The sequence below is a fragment of the Ochotona curzoniae genome, unplaced genomic scaffold, assembly GCF_017591425.1.
Source record: "Ochotona curzoniae isolate NIBS_2020 unplaced genomic scaffold, NIBS_Ocur_1.0 contig_4064, whole genome shotgun sequence".
Classification (NCBI taxonomy): Eukaryota; Metazoa; Chordata; class Mammalia; order Lagomorpha; family Ochotonidae; genus Ochotona; species Ochotona curzoniae.
This window is the reverse complement of record NW_024466107.1, coordinates 6,250,001-6,264,900: the sequence shown is the minus strand read 5'-3', so window position 1 is coordinate 6,264,900 and position 14,900 is coordinate 6,250,001. Positions and strand designations below refer to the sequence as shown.

Here is a 14,900-nt window from a genome sequence, read left to right as displayed (position 1 = left end):
AATGATGTAAAAGTTCTAAGTTTATTATAGTCCCTTTGGATGCCTGGAACTCTGTTCTTGTTTTTTCAGATTGAATATCTTGTAATTTCCTGTTCGCACATTTTTTAAATGGCTTATTTAGAGAGGGCAGTGTCCATGAGACCAAGTTCCCCAAGGACTTTCAGAAACAACTGTGTTCCCGACTGTGAACCACAACAGAGGACACAAACCCCTGTGCCCATTCCTGAATCTTATCCAATTCCAAGTAAGTGTGTCAAATTTGGTTCACTGTAGGGCATATTGGATTGTTTCCAGAATACAAAGTCATTATTTTGTCTTTAGAGAATAGTGGATCCGGGACCTTTGTATCACAAGGTTATTGCTTATTTAATAACAGTGTGTACCAGGGAAAATTCATCATTTGGATTCCTGATGAAGTCAAGCAGGGAAGCCACTCACACGTTTGTGGGCAGCTCAGCTCCAATCATGAGTGGCTGGGCTGAGCCTGGGGGAGTGCCCTTCCTGACCAGCTGTCATTTCCCTTGTTCTTCCTCTGCACTCTGCTTCTCTCACTTGGGCTGTGCTTCACACTTTGTTCCCAGTCAGAGTCCACACTATGCGAAGTTCTGAGATCCACTATCAGATAAGCTGATCCGTCCCTGGGTGAGCTTAGAGAGTTGCTGGGTAAGTATGGTAAAAATCAATCACCAGTGTCCCTTCAGGCTTTTTAGCAGCCAACACACAGCAGAAAAGCAAGACGTATTGGTTTTTCATATCTTCAAATACAATCACCCTTACTAGTTTGCTAAGCAAGTGTGGCATTACTGAATTTTGACAAGAAGCAAGCTGTAGGCCCAGGTGAGATTTGAACTCACGACCCCTGGTTTACGAGACCAGTGCTCTAACCCCTGAGCTACAGGGCCCCAATAAGGAGCTAGATTCCTCTTACCTCCTCCCAAAGTGGTTTACACATTCATTCAACTTAGAGGCTCCCCCCGCTTTTTTTTTGTTTATTGATAACCCACCCTCTTCCTCCTTTTGATTTTCTCGCTATAGTCAAACCCCAGGATGCACCAATTGTTTTAACCATCTCTCCAACAGTCCTGATAAACTGGGTCCCCTTTTTTGGTTAAATCCTCCATTCTGCAGAATTTTGGACGTACAAATCTCCTGGACTTCAGTGCTTGGTGCCTAAAAAAAAAAACTAGCTTAGTTTGTCTCAAATCTCCACCCCACTCTAATCAGATCTAGATGGAGGCGTGATGATGGGCCAGCGAGGCATCTGGGAAGGGAAGGAGATCCCATACACCTCATACCTCCGTGGGTCCCAGTAGGCGTTCGTAGGTGATGCCAGATTTACTCTGCAGACACTCAGCAATATCTCCAGCACTTTGGCAGCCAGGGGAAGGATTCAAGAGGAGCTAGAGCTATTGGGTTTTGTCCCTCCAGCCTCAGGCTCCACAGGTTGGGGGACTCCTGCAAGGGAGAGCTTGCCTGAGGCACAAACATAGAAGCCACTACTTCCCCTTTCTGAAGAAGTGAGAGTTATCCTAACCTTGGCTCAGGTACTGTTCTGTAACAGAATGCTTGAGAGTCAATCATCTAAAAACAAAGTCCATCTCTCATAGCTCTGGAGGCTGGGGAGTCTGTGGGGTGGGAGAGCCCACAGAGTCCCTGAGTGCAGCAGGGTGTGGGGCAGATAGGGGATAGTGCCACATAGCAAGGCGCCAGAGAATTGCTCTTATAAAGCCCTTCCTGGACCCACCATGAATCCACAGGAAGCAGCCTTGCACAGGAAGGGACTAGCTGACTCCTGCAGGCAGGGGCCCCACCATGGAACCACTTTCCACACTCACACCCGAATAGCAGTAAAATGCGACTTGGGAATGCCCACACGTGAGCCTGGGGAAGGTCTCTTTTCTCAACTGAGGTTCCTTCAGAATTAGAGAATGCTATTGAAAGCAAAGTGGTGAAAAAAGCCAAAACCAAGGAGAAATGAAAAACAGATGAAGGCATTGAGGGCAGGTATCAAGTGTAAAGGCGGCCTGCTCCTGCACCCCCCCAATGGCCAAGGCTCCCTGAGGGCCCCAACCCGCAGGCAACTTCACACCTCCGAAGTGACAGGCTAGAGGACAGGCCATGGTCCAACCTTCAGGTTGTAAACACCACACTGGGTAGACACACCACATACACACACACACACACACACTTCATGCATCTATGTGTGTGCGGATACTTAAACAGGTGTCACCATCCACGTGGAAGATCACGCAGCTCTTACGGATTTTTAAAAGAAAATTGCGTTGAGCAACTCAGAGAAACGCCATCAAAACACTTCTGAATGAAGAGAGAGCGAAACTTCCTGACACGATCAGTTTCAAGGCTAAATATCTAGAAAAACTCTGGTGGCTGTTGGCGTAGTTCTGTTATCCCTCTGTTGGCGTAGTTCTGTTATCCCTGCACCGCAGTACTTTGCGTTTGTCCGCTGACCCCGGGCGGCGTGGAGCCGGCGCTGTAGGGCCGGAGCTGGCGGTGGCCGGGGCTGGGGCGGGCTGGGGAAAGGGCGCTGGGGCGGGTCCGATGCGGGAGGCTCTCGGTCCGCTCCCGCCCGCGGGTCCACTGCGCGTCGGCCCTTCCCTGACGCGGCTCGCGATCCCGGCTCCTCACCTCATAGACACCTCGGCAGTCAATCCCCCTCACGTGTCAGGGTGGCCGAGCGGTCTAAGGCGCCAGACTCAAGCGTTCGCTTCCCGCCTGGGGGTTCTGGTCTCCCGATGGAGGCGTGGGTTCGAATCCCACTCCTGACATGAGAGCTTTTTCTTCCCTCACCGGAGACTAACCTGGGGCTGTTAATGCGGAGACATATATGCTAACTCTTTTTCTTTCTTTCTTTCTTTGTTTCTTTCTTTGTTTCTTTGTTTCTTTCTTTCTTTCTTTCTTTCTTGTTTAAATTTTTAAAAAACATTTTATTATTATTACTATCATTTTATGATACAGTTCCATAGGCTCCTGGCATTTCTCTTATTCCCTCCCCTCCCCAATTTCCTTCCCCCCCCCCAGTTCCTCTATATCATTACTAAAATGTAGTTCTTCATACACAGTCATATGTCCATCATTGCGGGCATGGACAATGGCAGAGAGTCCAGCATCCTATTGTCAAGATATAGTGAACAGTTTCGTTGTAAGTCCATCTTTATCTGGAAGCAGAAACGCATACTACATTATATCCTCACATCTGGATGTTAGTCTCCATTTCACAGCTACTGTACATCCCCTTAAATGAAAAGTCGTAATACAAAATCAACAATAGAAAGAAAAATAGAAATTTACAATGCCATGAAGTTAAATGACATGTTGCTAGATATGACAGTCTCCATTACACAGCTACTATACATCTCCTTCAATGAAAAGCCACAAAACAAAATCAACATCAGGGACAAAAAAAAAAATTAACACCACCATGAAGTTAAATAACATGCTACAAAATGCCTAACGTGTAGCTGAAGAGATGAAAATCAAGAACCTTCTTGAAGAAAATGATGCTGCTGAATGATCTTCGAGTTATTGAATAATTTAATCAGAAAGTGTTTTGAAGAGATGAAACCAACAGAAAACAACAAAATCCATGAGATGTAGTTTCCGCTGATTTTTGTTGGTGAAGTGTGTCTCTTCTAGACAATAAATAGATGTTGTTTTGTTTTTTTAATCCAGTCTATTAATCTATGACATTTGATTGATAAGCTTAAGCCATTTACATTCAGGCTTGATATGTATGGGTGGTACTTTGGTCCTGTCATTTTAGGAATGGGTTGTTCATTGGTTTAGTCTTCTGTTGTCATTTTATTGGGATCTTCTTCCCATTTGCCTTTGGTTTTGGTAGGTGCTATTCCTCTTCTCTGTCAAGAGAACATCTTGAAGTATCATTTGTAGGGCAGGTTTGAAAGAGGCAAATTCTTTTAATGTTTCTTCACTGTGGAAGAATTTTATTTCATTTTCAAAGACAAAAGAAAACTTTGCTGGGTATGTTATCCTAGGCCGACAATTTTTTCTTTTAGAATCTGGGATATGTCACTCCATTCTCTTCTGGCCTGTAGAGTTTCCTGTGAGAGATCTCTTGTGAGTTTAATTGGCATTCCTTTATATGTCAATTGATATTTTTTTCACGTGCACATTTAAGGATCTTTTCCTTATGTTCAATTGAAGAGAGCTTGATGACCACGTGTCTTGGTGAAGATCTCTTTTGATCAAGCCTGTTGGGAGTTCTGTGTCCCTCCTGGATGTTGCTTCCCAATTCTTTCTCCAGATTAGGGAAATTTTCATTTATTATTTCATTTAATACATTTGTAAAACCAGCTTCTCTTTCTGCACATTCTGGGACTCCCGTAACTCTTATATTTGACCTCTTAATAGTGTCTTTCAATTCTTGAATACTTTTTTGGGCCTGATCCAGCTCAGCTTTTTGTTTGCTTTCCCCTGATGATAGGAAATATCTTCCAATTCTGAGATTCTTTCTTCTGCTTGCTTCATTCTATTTTGGAGACTCTCCATTGTACTTTTAATTTGCTCTACTATGTTTTTAATTTGTTATATCAGCCTTGATTTACTTTATTGCTTCCTTAACTTCTTTGAACTCTTGTGTTTCTCATTTTTGATCAGAAGCTTTAAAATGAGTTTTATGAATTCTGTATGACTCATTTTCTCAATGTCTTCCTCAGTTAACTCTGAGATTGGCATAGGGTTTTGCTCCTTTGCAGGGGAGTTTTCGGTAATATTCGTTGTGCCTTTGTCTCTTCTTTTGCTCTTGGTCATTGCGCTTCTGGTTAGCAGATTCTTTTTCTTGGGGCAGGTTTCTAAGCTGTGTCACCCACAGGTCTACAATGCGATTTTACTTATTGCAGTTGGTACACAATTTTTTTTGCTTTCAGCTACTTGTGCCACAACCTCCAGCAAGTTCCAGGTCTGGGTTCTTATGTTAGATTTCCACTGTGGTCTCCACCTCCCCAGCTCCTGGCTCACTCTTTTCCTCCCGTGATACCATGCTGAGGCTGCACCATTGTCTCTGCAACCTTTCTCCCACTTCCGGTTGGAGCAGGTCCCTGGATGCTGGTGGAGTTCAGATCGCTGTTTGCTGACTGCCGCTGGAGTATCCGTCACTACAACACCACACCGTTGTGTCCACTGCTTTCCCGTGTCTATCAGTTTCCAGGTACTCCTCTGCTGTGGTTCTGTCCTCTCCAGTTTCCTTGAAAATGTCCTCTCTGCTTCATCCTGATTAAATGTTTTTCTGTCCCTTTAAACGTGTCCTTACCCTATTCCGCCATTTTGATTCCTCTTGGTTAAAAATTGTATCGTATTGAAATTCTAACACATTGGAATCTTAGTCTTAAAATTCAGGACTGGCAACTTTGCTTTAGTGACGCTGGGTTTCCTCCCTGTACCCCTTGTGGGCACAGCCAGTGTTGGGGCGCCTAACCTGGTTCAGTCCTGGGTGTGAGTCCCGGACTCTCAACCATTCAAGCTATTAACCAAGCAGCAAGGACTTGCGGTGCGTTTCAAGTGTCCTGAGTCCAGGAGAGACCACAACTCAGAATTAAAACAGCAGAAATGAGCAACTCGAGGACGGTGTCTTTTCCAAAGAATCGTCTAAAATACTTGAGGGACGATGTCTGCAATGTTGGCAAAGAGGAATGGGCCAGAATACCAGGAGTGAGTGGGAAAAGCGAACTGTACAATGAGACAGGAGCAGGCGAACCCTGGCCGGATCCCAGGCCTCTGCTGTTCACATTGCTTTGCTGGGTATTTCTACTTACTGGCTTTCTCCTGCCCTGACGTAAAAAGCTCTCTAGTCTCTAGCGTGTATTTCTCCCAAGCCCCAGTAAAGGAGCGAGTTTCTCCTGCTTCCTCGTTGGGGAGTGGTAATAACATAGCTTTTCTCTTCTCACAGAGCCTTCCTGGATCGTTCTCGAGGGTCCAGGATGGAAACCACTGTCCACCTGCTCCGGGTCACTCCTGCTGATGCCCACCCCAGGATTCCCACCAGAGCACCAAGCAGAGACAGCCACGCATGGCAGAATCGGTCTATGACTGACATGGGGTGTTTATCCGGCACCTTCTTGTTCCTGTCAAGCTCCCGGCCCTGAGATCTGCGCTCTGGTGTTCCCAATTCTGGAAAGATGCAGCATGGACAAAGTGTGGACTTTGTGAGGGACAGCCGGGACGGGAAACGCGGGATCGACAATAAAGAGTTCAGGAGAGAGAGAGGGCTGGGCCATCGTTGGATCCACAGCGGAGCACCTAGGGGGAGGCAACGGTAGAGCCCACGGCCGCATGCATGGGTGAAGCCACGGCTGAGCCCACAGAGAAGGAGGCCACGGCTGAGCCCACGGAGGAATACACGGCTCGACCTGTCACACCTGCATAACTGCACGCTCGCTTGCGGCACATTTGCTGTTGGGAGTGCTGGTGGTGAGGTTCCAGGAAACACTGGTTTGGAAGACCTCGCAAAATCCGGAGCAGACTACGGGAGCTGACTCCAGCTTTATGCGCATGGCTCTCCTAGTGTCCTAGCAGCAGGCCACAGCCTTGCAATGCCACAGACACCCCACACACCAAGAACTGCTGTGCCGGGCTCCCAGCCAAACTCATCCTGCCAACCGCAGCAATCACTACACTTTCACGCAGGTACGGGACCAGCAGGTGCCACGGAAGACCGAGTCCCTGACCTTCCTGGGATTATGAAGCTCACTTGCGCTTTTTTCTCTCATTTATTTGAAAAACGAACCTCTCCCTCCCCCTCAGTATATACACACACATCAACTCTCCACCTGCTAGCTATCCCTATTAGCAGAGTTTCTCAGGGCTGGGAAAGGTCCTAGTACAGTGCAAGTTCTGGCACCAAGAATTCCAGGCATGTTGACTTCAGCCATTGCAGGAAACTGGAACTGACTTTGGACACCCCAGCAGGCCTTGGTGATCAGTTTGGTCATTTAAAAATAAAATGAACCAATGTGGTCGCTATGGGGCCTGGGTAGCTCAGTCGGTAGAGCATCAGACTTTTAATCTGAGGGTCCAGGGTTCAAGTCCCTGTTCAGGCGCACTGTTTTGGTTTTCACCTGCTGTTATACCCATTTTCCTTAAGGGGTCCTTTTACTTCAGGTTCATAAGATAAAACCTACTCAACGACTTTTGCCAATGGTAGCTGAAACGCATTTCAAAGGATATTAGTAAAAATAACCAAGAATTTGAAGTGAAAGAAGAAAATATGCAGGTATGTTAGAAATGTACTCAAGCGACCCAGACTTTACATCAGGTGTAAATGTTCCAAACGTTCTGATTAAAAGACAAGTATTTTTTTCAGGCCACACTTAACATAAGCCAAGTTTACTGAGATACTTTTTTTGCTTTTTTTTTAAATTCCCACAATTATTCATTAACTGGGGGCTGGAGTGCAGCTTGGGTGAGCTTGACAAGAGAATACAATCTTTGCAAGCACTGAACTCTGCACAGTGTGTCTGTCACAGCCCTGGGGTTCGGCTGAAGGCCTACGACCCACCCACCCCATCCACAGAATCCATGTGCTTGATGCAGGGCTCATAAGATGCAGGCAAAAACATATGCTACTTTTCAGTCTCTTTTTTTTTTTTCAAAAATCACATTATTCATTTGAGATTATTAGGCTGATGCCTTTTTGAATCTTTTCCCTGTCTTTGCTTATTTCACTTGCTTTTGCACATTCAAGTAACACATGTTAAACTGACAATTATGAAGACACAGGAATGTCTTCGTTCCCTCCTCCCACCTACTCCCACAGCAACCAGCCTCACAACGTGCTGGGTTATCTTGCCTGCATGCCTTGCTGAATAAGCGAGCAGAAAAATAATCTTTTAAATTGCACTTGTCCCTCTTACACTAAAGGCAGAATACTATAAGTACTGACATGACCCCTACACTCTCATATAGCAACAGATGTTGGAAATCTTGCCTGTTTTCTGCAGTGGCACTGAATTCCCCCTCGTGGGAGTGGCAAGCTATTTAACTACGTCTTATGCTCAGAGATTGACTGATTCCAGTATTCGACAAAATGCAGAATAGGCTGCAATGAATCCATAGGATTCGTTCACAGATTCCGTTTGAGGGATGTGGATTTTCAGGGCAAATTGTTAGAATGAGAATTGGTAAGATACTATTCGAGACACCCACACACATCGTTGGAGGGTAGCGGCTCAAATCCTGGCTCCACTCCAGATTCTGGTTTCCTGCTGAGGAGTGGCCTGGGAGACAGCAGGTTATGGCAAATGAGCAAAGTACCTTTTTATACACAGGGACTGTGGTTACAGCTAAAACAGTACGCCTGAACAGGGACTTGAACCCTGGACCCTCAGATTAAAAGTCTGATGCTCTACCGACTGAGCTATCCAGGCTTCGTGATAATTCCTCCCTCCTCCTTTAAGGAACTTAGGTTCTTAGGAATCCCTGGTGGAAGCGACAATTCCAAAAAGAAGACTTCACTGGTTCAAAAACTTGCGTTATTCCACCACCATTACACCTTCTCACTGTGCTTTCATGGGACAGTCAAGCGTGTGCACAGTCCTGGGAGAAGAGCGATTATTCAGATTCAGTTACTGATAATCCGTTATCTCTGCTGAGGCCCCGGGGATGGGGGAAGGGTAGAAGCCAGAATTTCTCGGGAACGGGGACTGTTTTCAGGAAGGATGGGGGGACTGAGGACCATTTGCCAGAGAATCGAAAGATGGGCAAAGAGTGAAGATCGTGTCTCACACGCACGGCGGGGAAGCCACGTCCTGGCCTTTGGAACGGTTCCTCCACTTGTGGAGACGTTTGCGTTCTTGGCAGGGAAAGTTCACAGCCTCTCGTTTTCACTTCCGTACTTCATCCTGCGCACCAACTCGTCTCGGGCTGGAGATGAACAGCTAGATCAGCGTGTCTCTGGCGTCCGTAATTTTCATTCCGCCACAGACACATGCTTGAAGCTCTCTAGAGAGGGGTGGAGACAAAATCCACCAGCAAAGACGGCAGGAGCTGAGGGTCTGCCTAACCCAGGACTGCTTATTCTTCAATCGATGATTCCCTGATGACTTAACACATTATTGGCTTTCCGTACACGAAGACAAACGCAATCCTGACCAAACGGGAAAGACAATGCGTGAAAGTCATATGTTATGACTATCAGCTATTATTACAGAGTATAGGTAAATGTCATTTTATGCTATATTTTATAAGTTTATATAATTTCCTGAATGAAAAATGAAATGACAGGTACAAGGAACCTTCCAAAAATCCATAGAGGATGGAATTGAAAAGTAAAAAATAGCATATCATCATCTTTACTTCTCAACATGAGCTCCGTGAAGTTCAAGATACTTTTGCATGTGATTTTTTTTTTTACCCACTTAAGCCCATTCTCCAAGACTGAGAAGTTAGTCATCATTATAGTCCTTTTCACATTATTGCATGAAGAAAAGTAGGTACTCTTTAAAGAATCTTCAAGCTGCGGAGCAGCTAGCAGTCAGGGTAGCTGCCTCAGGATTTGCTAGTGAAACTCGCACAGTGGCCTTTGATGAGATGGATGAGCAGGAGCTAAGCCACCGTGGGAAATGAAGCTTTCTTGAGCACACTACTGCCAGAAGTTTAGCTAACCCACTCAACGCACTCTCTTGATAAAGGGATATCATCATTCTTTGACTGTCCAGAAACTCAACCAGCAAAATGCCTTGAGCATCCTATAGAAGATGAATTTCACTGATACAGCAACAAGGTTTCCAAGTTAGTGATCAGTAATTTGTCACCCCTAAAGTACTTCTGCATTAGCTCAGCCCCCCTGAATCCCTCCCGGTTTGTGGTTTTCTGCTTATAAAGCCCTTTTCGCAGTTTTGTGGTCCAGAAGTTGGGTGAAGCAGAAACCCACTCCCCACTGGCAGCAATTAAGGACTTTCAAATCTGAATCTGCATGGCACTTCTCTGGACTGGCTCATTTGGGTACAACAGTTGGATACACATAAAGTTTATTTCACAATGGTTGAAGAAAAAATACTTTCTTGGGGGCTTTGTTTTGCTTAGTAAGCCTCATACCATGTGAGTATGTGGCAGGCCCAGGCAGTGTTGCACCTGCAGAAAATCTATAGCACAGGAGCAATCTTTCCCCCTTTGTCCTCTCATTCACTGGGGAACCTACTCAGGGATGCCAGACCACTCTCTGCTGGGGAATCTGGGATTGAGATGTGAGGTATTTATGAAGCAATGGCACAACCCACTCGTGGCATATTACATAATCTATGGGAAGCTTTCAAAAGATTCGTGCAAGGTGAAGATTGTGAGCAAACTGCTTTTTTAAAAAAAGATTTATTTATTTTTATTGGAAAGGCGAATATACAGAGAGGAGAAGAGACAGAGAGGAAGATATTCTGTCCGATGACTCCCCAAGTGACCGCAATGGCTGGAGCTGAGCCAATCCGAAGCCGGGAGCCAGGAGCTCTTCCGGGTCTCCCAAGCAGTTGCAGGGTCCCAAGGCTTTGTATAATGTTCCTGGGAAGTCGACTTGGGTGATTAAAACTGGAACCGTGGAGCGAATGAAGGAAGTAAAAGCTGGGGGGAGGGGGGCACTGAATGTCTTGTGGTTTTGAATAAATAAAAGGCACTATTTCGTTAAGTTCATAAGGGCTCTAAGTAAAATCGCTAAGTAGAAAACAACGCACATTTCGGCTTTGACGGAATACGAAGCTGCAACCTTTGAATCCCCTCCCACCCTCGTTAAAAGTCCAACGCACTGTCCATTGCACCATAGAGCCTCACCACACCAGGACTCTTGGACCAACCTGTATTGATGGGATTGGTGACATAATGTGGGAACCTGTTGCTCGCCCCCACACCCGCCCCACCTCCCGCGCGGAAGTTCGAGAAAGGCAGAGTCCAGTCAACGCGCCGCGGGAGGCGCTGTGGGCGTCCGAGGCTGCAAGGGCCGCTGCAGCCTAGGATAAACATCGCCTCCCGTTCACTGGGAGCATCTCCCCTTCAGCCCCTAGTCCCGTTTTTACAAGACGGAATTCGGGATCTTTCTGGTACTTGCTCTGCGTTCCCTCCACCCCTAACCCCTGCCAGCTCCAGTGTGTCCTCGTGGGAAACGGGCCTCAGTAAAAAGGGTCTGCAGGTAGCGATGGCTGTGGAGACCCAGCCCTGCCGAATTTGCTGGGTAGGGAAGCGCGCCACCCTCCCCCGGTCCAAGCCCCTGCGGCGCTGGACTTTTGCTTGCCATCGTCTGTCGGTGTTCACCCTCTGGACTTGCCCTTCCTTTCGCTTCTATTTTACCTGCTGGTCCCAGGAAAAGGGGTGGAGAAGAAACGGAAAGTGATGCAACCAATGACATAGAGTTAGGAGAGCACCTTTGGAGTCTTCAAGGTGACAAGCGCCTTGACACCTGTTCCATCGTCCTCAGATCTTGGTGAGTGCCTGCGAGTGGTTATTTGCCTCATGCGGTGCCATAGCAACCCTTCCTACTTTTAAGGCTTTTATTGCCACTATTGGCAATAAAACACTAGTCGTAATTGGTTTGTTGTAGACTGTTTTCAGTAGAGTTTTTGTTTTGCTTGTCGGTAGAAGGTGTAGTGAACAGCAGCGGAGAAGTGGGCTGCGTGTGCCCCGCGGTGCAGGCACGGCGCACAACCCTCCCGGGCAGTTTGCTATTCAGGTTTGACTTTGGCAATGCAAGTGCTAAAGGAAGAGAATAAAAGTAATTTGTTGTTTTGAAAAGAAATCCTGCCAGCTGCCTCTGAAAAAAAGACTCCCGAGCCACTTGCATCTGATCCCTGCTCTCAGTCTCTCCTTTAATGTGTTTCAAAGGTAAGTGCTTTTCAGACCCATGTGAGCTCCGACTCCAACCAGGATGGAAAGAGTTAGGGTAGGGGGTGAAGGTGGGTGAGACAAACACTCCAGCTTCCTCTCCTGGGTGCTGGGAGGGGGAGAAAGATGCGTGCTGATCCTTGCTGTCACAGTATATCGGCACCAGGGAAGAGCTGGCCTCTGGAGGCACCCTCTCCAGTCTCCCACCATGGCCCGCGGCTGAGCTGGGCCAGTCCTGCAACACAGGTGCTCCGTGGTCAGGCCACAGGTCTGTGGGCTTCTCCCTGAAGCCGGGGCGCCGAGCACAGGTCCTCATTTATAAGGTCCTCAGACCTTGCTCTTGTGTGCACCAGCTGGTGCAGGGTTGGTTTCTGGCTGCCCCTTGGACCAGCCAAGGCATGTGCCAGTGGATGTGGCTGCCTGATCAGAGCATCTTCTATGTGTGAGAATGTTGTTGTGAGAGCATAGAGAGATATCTTCCTGTTCTTTCCTGTTATCGTGAATAAAGGGTGAATCGTTCAACAGTTTCTATGCGCCCGAGATGTTTGAAAACAAATGGACTAATTTTGTCCCGAAAGGCATTTCTGGTTCTACATTCTCAGTTTTTAGTTGGAATTTTTTTTTTTTTTTTTTTTTTGAGGAGTAGGCTGGAGAGCACTGAGTGGGAATATCCCTGAGACCAACACAGAAGGATAAGTTAGTTGGGAATGTCATTCTAGTAATACAGTGACATCGTCAAAGACATCATAGAATAGTTAACACAACTGATATAATCAAGTCCACTGTGTTTGATTTTTTAAAAGTTGTATTTATTTTTGGGCCCAGCATGGTAGCCTAGTGGCTAAAGTTCTCACCTTGCACATGCTGGGATCCCATATGGGCATTGGTTCTTTTTTTTTTTTTTTAATTTAGTTATTTTTATTACAAAGGCAAATATATATAAAGAGAGACAGAGAAGAAGATGATTCACTCCCCAAGTGACTGCAACAGCCGGATCTGTGCTGATCCTAAGCCAGGAGCTCTTTCAAGTCTCCCACGCGAGTGCAGAGTCCCAAGGCTTTGGGCCATCCTTGACTGCTTTCCCAAGCCACAACGTGGGAGCTGGATGGGAAATGGGGCTACCATTAGAACCGGAACCTGGGCCAGGTGCCGTGGCCTGGGAAGGCAGCTGAGGACAGCCTAAAGCCTTAGGATTCTGGACCTGTATGGGACACTCAGAAGTAGCGTCTGGCTCCTGGCTTTGGATCAGCTCAGCTCCAATCATTGTGGCTACTTGGGGAGTGAATCATCGGATAGAATATCTTACTCTTTGTCTCTCCTTCTCTCTGTATGTCTGACTGTCCAATAAAAATATATCAGAAAGATTAACAGAGAGAGGGACAGAGGAAGAGATCTTTCATCTGCTGGTTCACCCCCCATGGCCACAGTGGGCATAACTGAGCTGATCAGAAGCCAGGAGCCAGGAGCTTCTTTGGGTGTCCCACATGGCTGTAGGGTCATCCTCCCCTGCTTTCCCAGGTATACTGGCAGGGGATCACATGGCATCTGTGCACTGTAGGCAGAGTAAGTCTTCGCCTTCTTTAACGTGGTCTTGGCCCCCTTGTTAGGAATTTTAAAACTTTCAGCTGTAAGAAGTGCTTTCTGGAGAAGACAGCATTAGAACTTTGTTTGTTATTGATTCTGTGTCTGCAATTTAAAAAAATGTTTAGGCCTGGCACTGTGCTATAGGGGCAATGGACACTAGCTTGTGTCCCGGTTGCTCTGCTTCTCATCCAGCTCCCTGCTCATGTACCTGGGAAAACAACCAGAAGTGGCCCAAGTGATCGGGACCGTGCATCCACTTAGTGGATCCAAAAGCAGCTCTGGCTCTGGCCTGGCCCAGTCTTAGCCATGCAGCCATTTGGGGAGTGAAGCATCAGATGGAAAATTTTCTCTCTCTCACTGTAACTCTTGCCTTTCAAGTAAACACTTTTTTTTTTTTTTTTTTGGTCCACTATAAGGACTCCTTAACAAGAGACAAGAAGCCTCCAGCTGTAGTTTTTCTTCAAAAGCACCAGGCAAGGCAGGCCTCTCCAACAAGCTGGAAAACTCACTGGCCAGTGGAATAAAATACTGTTCCTCACCTTATTTCATTTCAAAAATCATCTGAGGATACATTTGGAAGTAAATGATTGATGCAGAATTAAATGATTGAAGTCAATGATTGATCATGTTCTTTGATCTGCATGATGTCATTAGCCTCAACACTGACCTAAGCATTATTTTTGTTATGGGATCTAGGCAATTCCTCTCTCTCAGGCTTTTCTGATTCTGTAGTCACATTCCCCAAAATACTTCCGTGATTCCCCCCACTCCTGCTGTGTGGAAGGTCAGAATGAACACAGTTGATGTAACATGAAAACCCTGTGTTGTTTGTTTATCTGCACAGCTCTGATAACCTGGCACCATTTCAAACTGTGAGGTTTATCCTGGGGGAGCTACTCGGGTTTTGTGAACAGTGAACTGTCTCACATCATGGATTTAGTGTGGATGGAAAGATCCCTTTATCAGGTAACTCCCCGGGCCTATGAACTACGCTACCTCCTTGGGCGGACTGTACCCGCTGAGAATGTCCTAACCGATACTGAGCCCCCATCATCCTTTGTCAAGGAAAAGGGTTTTTTGATAAGATCAGAAAATGGCTTTGCTGCCTTCTGACTGCTGTGATAACTGACTCTGAAAACCAAAGTTGTTTTTTCCCAATTTTTATTTTTTAGCATGCACATACTTTAAAGTCACCTTTGTTCATATGAAACCCCACCAATCTGAACCCAGGCAGCACAGTGCACCCGGTGCGGGAGTCACTGTTTTTCTTCACAATCGTGACGAGCTGACTGTTCCTTAAAGAGTGAGTTTGTCCCTTAGCTCAAGCTCTCACTGTCTTGTTGAACTGTCCTAAAATCTTATGCTGTTTTTGAAAAATTAAATGCTAACCGCATGGCTGTTGAATCCAACAACGCTCTATGTTGACAAACGTCCCTGGAGAGAGCTGACTGAGCTGAGGCGCTGAATAAAGAACAGGGCACTGT

The 14,900-nt window shown here is 46.4% G+C and overlaps 4 non-coding genes across 4 annotated transcripts; 2 read left to right on the top strand and 2 right to left on the bottom strand.

Annotated features, from left to right (window-relative positions):
* Positions 1-829: 829 nt before the first annotated feature.
* TRNAT-CGU lies at positions 830-902 on the bottom strand. The gene has a single exon. It is a non-coding gene; the product is annotated as a tRNA-Thr (tRNA).
* A 1,779-nt stretch (positions 903-2,681) lies between these two features.
* TRNAL-CAA lies at positions 2,682-2,786 on the top strand. The gene is made up of 2 exons: positions 2,682-2,719; positions 2,741-2,786. It is a non-coding gene; the product is annotated as a tRNA-Leu (tRNA).
* Positions 2,787-7,000: 4,214 nt separating this feature from the next.
* TRNAK-UUU lies at positions 7,001-7,073 on the top strand. The gene has a single exon. It is a non-coding gene; the product is annotated as a tRNA-Lys (tRNA).
* Positions 7,074-8,326: 1,253 nt separating this feature from the next.
* TRNAK-UUU lies at positions 8,327-8,399 on the bottom strand. Its single transcript has one exon. It is a non-coding gene; the product is annotated as a tRNA-Lys (tRNA).
* Positions 8,400-14,900: the final 6,501 nt, after the last annotated feature.